This window comes from Gigantopelta aegis, chromosome 2 (assembly GCF_016097555.1).
Source record: "Gigantopelta aegis isolate Gae_Host chromosome 2, Gae_host_genome, whole genome shotgun sequence".
NCBI classification, from domain to species: Eukaryota; Metazoa; Mollusca; class Gastropoda; order Neomphalida; family Peltospiridae; genus Gigantopelta; species Gigantopelta aegis.
Window position 1 is genome coordinate 51713295 of NC_054700.1, and position 5000 is coordinate 51718294.

The window sequence follows — 5000 nt, forward strand, 5'->3', positions numbered from 1 at the left end:
AACGGGTACATGTGCAGGGGGCTGGTATTGGGCGTTGAAACCTTTACCTGCCCAAGCTAAAAATAAAACAAATTAAATATATTCTGGGGTAGCATCGCCCCATATATAAACTTAGCTCAACACAATCTATAACCCCAACCCCTCTGAAATCACTGCACATGCGCCTTTTGATAATTTTTCATTTTTTAGCAAGGGATCATTTATATGTACAGACAGGATATCACATACTACGGGCTTTTATATACCAGTCATGGCGCACTGGCTGGAACGAGCCCGCCGGTTGGGATTTATTCTAGACCGACCGCGCATTTCCAAAAAACCCCACCTTTTTAGGTCTAAGTAATGAATTAAAATAGCATATAGTCTTGATAAATGTAAATCGAACACAACACCCTCTTACCTCTACCCCTAGAGCGTTAAGTAATTATTAACACCCCCTTACATGTAACGCATATGCCAACCGCTGGCCACTGTCACAATTTCAAGGCAAATCTCCCACCGACCTCTGGAAAGGTGTTGTACCATACCTCTATGGATATAAATATGTTTTGGAGATACGAGACGACCTCTAAATCAAGACAGTTAAATTTGTTCAAAATCACGTGAGAAGCTCAGCGCCTGCACAAATCAAGTAAAGTTCCAGTTCTACTGGCGTCCCGCTAAAAGAAGAAAATCAAAGCTGGCCATTGAGTTTGTAGATGACCTAGATAATATAGATAAGCGAGCATTGCGAAACTATAGCGATGTGGTGGACCTTTCATGTACCAAACAGAACTGGATCATCTATTCTAAGTTAAACTTTGTTTTGTTTAACGACACCATTAGAGCACATAGATTTATTTATCATCGGCTATCAGGGGTCATTTATATGCGCCATCCAACAGAGAGGACAGCACATACCACCGCCTTTGATATACCAGTCGTGGTGCTACCGACGGGGATAATTCTTGCGAACAATGTCATCAAATATATATGCACTTCCACATTTAAGAATAAACACATATGTCAAGTGTACCAAATACAAAATGGCCGCCATATTACATACTATTAATTTAATTATGTAGTTATTTTTAGTGATACAATTATATAAAATAATTATCTTTGCATTTAATATGATGATTTTGTCACACCACATTGATACTATAATTTGTTTTTAATATATATTAATATAAACATATAAGAATCGTGTAATAATGGTGAAAATAACACTTACACATCTACGATATGTCTGACATTTAACAACCGGCTGGTGAAACTAATTTCATATTAAGTTTTTTTTAATAAGCATACTGCTCTTAAAAACCTCACTAATAAATTCAGTTGTCATAAATAACAAGATTTTCAAGCTGCACTGCTGTAATGCTAAGGCAGATCAGTCCGGCAAATTGTGAATTTTTTGTTACAATATTGACAGAATACATCAATTAAATAGCTTCCTTTGTTTTCATGCCATCAATAATCACATTAAATATTTCACGGTCACTTAATATATAGTAGGGTCTACATGTTAACTGCTATAAAATAAGCATGTTCTTCCATAAAGTGCATACAGCATTGTGTTACATTTGAAATAATTTAGTAATTACTTATTAACTTCCAGTTCATTTTTAGTTATATTTGGATTATATAAAGACTTGGTGCTCTTTTAACGCAAATAAAACGGAAATTAAATATTTTTGCACTTACTTTTTGGTATCAAAACAAGATCGGTTGCTTCTTTATTAGTATTAAAAACAGAATGCATGAATGAAAGAAAGAACGAACGAACGAACGAATGAACGAACGAACGAACGAACGAACGAACGAACGAACGAACGAATGAATGAATGTTTAACGACACCCCAGCACATAAAACAAATCGGCTACTGAGTGTCAAACAAAGGGACATCAATTTAAAACATCAATTTAAAATTCCAAACTTATTAATTAAAATAGTGTAGACAGCTATGAAAGTAAGAACGAAAGAAATGTTTTATTTAACGACGCACTTAACACTTTCTATTTACGGTTATATGGCGTCAGACATATGGTTAAGGACCTCACAGATATTGACAGAGGAAACCCGCTGTCGCCACTTTATGGGCTACTCTTTTCGATTAGCAGCAAGGGATCTTTTATATGTACCATTCCACAGACATAGTAGTACATACCACGGCCTTTGGTATACCAGTCGCGGTGCACTGGCTGGAACGAGAAATAGCCCGATGGGCCCACAGACGGGGATCGATCCCAGACCGACCGCGCATTGAGCGAGCGCTTTGCCACTGGGCTACGTCCTGCCCCAGGTATGAAAGAGTGACACTTATTAAAGACAGGATGAAGTAGGATGAACTAGGATGAAGTAAGATGAAGTAGGCCTAAATTAATATTAAATGTGAAAAAGACAAAAACAAACGCTGTGGTCAGACCATGAAAACAATGCAAGGAGCTGTGGTAAACAAACCAATTATGAACATAAAACGAGAAACATATTTGAAGGAAGTAAATGTTTTATTTAACGACGCACTCAACACATTTTATTTACGGTTATATGGCGTCAGGCATATGGTTAAGGACCACACAGATATTGAGAAAGGAAACCCGCTGTCGCCACTTTTTGGTTAGCAAAAAGGGATCTTTTACATGCATCATTCCACAGACAGGATAGTACGGCCTTTGTTACATCAGTTGTGGAGCACTGGCTGAAACGAGAAATAGTCCAATGGGCCCACCGACGGGAATCGATCCTAGATCGATCGTGCATCAGGCGAGAGCTGTACCACTTTACATCCCGCCCCGAGAAATATATTTGAAAACATTATCACAGATTCTTATAGAACTAATCTTAAAATGTTCAAGAAATACTGAATATGTATGAGAATGAAAAACGGAACATTACCGAATTGTTTAGTTGTACAGTGTATTATTAATAGCGATGTGTGTATATGCACCACGTCACCATCTGTCGTGTCGTTACGTGTTGTCTTGGCTTAATATAGTCCGTTTAGGATACAGTTCTTCACAGAATAGTAGGTAGCTACAAGTGCCTTTTAACAATGCCGGAAGTATCTACTGAACACTCTCCGAAGTGGTCAGACTAAGCCCACAGCTAAAAGCTGATGGGGAATGACAGGTGTATGGTACGGATAGCCACAAGCGACAAGCACTTGTCGCGGTTGGAGAGACAAGGACTGGGATGTGGACAGCGAAAGAAGTTGAAAGATAGGAGGAGTTGCCAGATCGGGAAGAAATGAGATGGAATTCAAAAGAGTCAAAAGAAAGGCGACAGTGGGATTAAAAACAAATATATATTATTATTATTATTTTCTTTTAAACTCTGATATGCATTTTCAAATCTTTGTTTCATTATTGCAAGTAAGCTGACCTCTGTAGGTTTTAAATAACCCATCGGTTTGAAGAAAAGAGGTTTGTTTTGTTTAAAGACACCACTAGAGCACATTGATTAATTTGGTAATTCTGATTCGTAGTCATCAGAGGATATTTGTATACGCACTTTCCACAGATAGGAAAGCACATACCACGGCCTTTGATGCAATGGCTAGAGCGAGAGAAAAAACCAAATTAGTTGTATGGATCCACCGAGGTGGTTCGATCCTGCGATGCAAGCACCTCAAGCGAGCACTCAACCGAATGAGATTTCTTTCTTTCTTTCTTTTAACTTTATTAATGTGCCTATATCCAAAAGAGGGGTGGGACGTGGCACAGTGGTACAGCGCTCGCTCGATGCGCGTTCGGGGTGGGATCGATCCCCGTCGGTGGGCCCATTGGGCTATTTCTCGTTCCAGCCAGTGCACCACGACTGGTATATCAAAGGCCGTGGTATATACTACCCTGTCTGTGGGATGGTGCATATAAAAGATCCCTTGCTTGTAATCGAAAAGAGCAGCCCATGAAGTGGAGACAGCGGGTTTCCTCTCTCATTATCTGTGTGGTCCTTCACCATATGTTTGACGCCATATAACCGTAAATAAAATGTGTTGAGTGCGTCGTTAAATAAAATAAAAATTCTTTCTGTTTATATCTAAATGAGGTTCAGGCACGTCTATCCCACGTCTAGTCCCTGACATAACCAAGGGCTGGGCGTCGGACAGATTAACGACTGAGCTAAACTCTTCCCCTTCACTGATTTGAAGTTCTATGAACTTGTACGAACTTTATTAATGGTAAGTGACCCTCAACCACGAGAAATACATTTAAAAAAAATAAAATAATACTTTAATAAATGTTTTCTCTACTGATGGAAAGAAATAAGTGATCACATCAACACTAACAGGAAAGAGTGACTGCAACCAAAACCCCTCACACATAGTGCCAGGGTGTTAACTGTGACATACATTCCCGTGTTATATCTTTGTATTTTATACAGCCATCATTATGCTGATGGTAAATTCAGTTCGGTCTGTAATACAAAGTGTTCTCTTATTTATTTCTCTTAGTATATATAACGAAGAAGAACAAGAAGAGGAGAAATAGAAGGAGAAGAAGAAGACGAAGAAGGAGGAGGAGAAGAAGAAGAGGGAGAAGAAAAAGAAGAAGAAGGAGAAGAAGAAGGAGGAGAAGAAGGAGAAGGAGGAGAAGAAAGAGAAGAAGGAGGAGAAGGAGAAGGAGGAGCAAAAGGAAGAAAAGAAGGAGGAGGAGAAGGAGGAGGAGAAGAAGGGGGAGGAGAAGGAAGAGGAGAATGAGGAGAAGGAGAAGGAGGAGGAGGAGAAGGAGGAGTAGAAGGAGGAGAAGGAGAAGGAGGAGGAGAAGGAGGAGGACGAGAAGGAGAAGAAGGAGGAGGAGAATGAGGAGGAGGAAGAGGAGAAGGAGGAGAAGGAGAAGGGAGGAGAAGGAGACGAAGGAGGAGAAGGAGAATGAGGAGGAGGAAGAGGAGAAGGAGAAGAAGGGGGAGAAGGAGACGAATGAGGAGGAGGGAGGGAGAGGAGAAGGAGGAGGAGAAGAAGAAGAAGGAGGAGAAGAAGAAGGAGGAGGGGGAGAAGGAGGAGGAGGAGAAGGAGGAG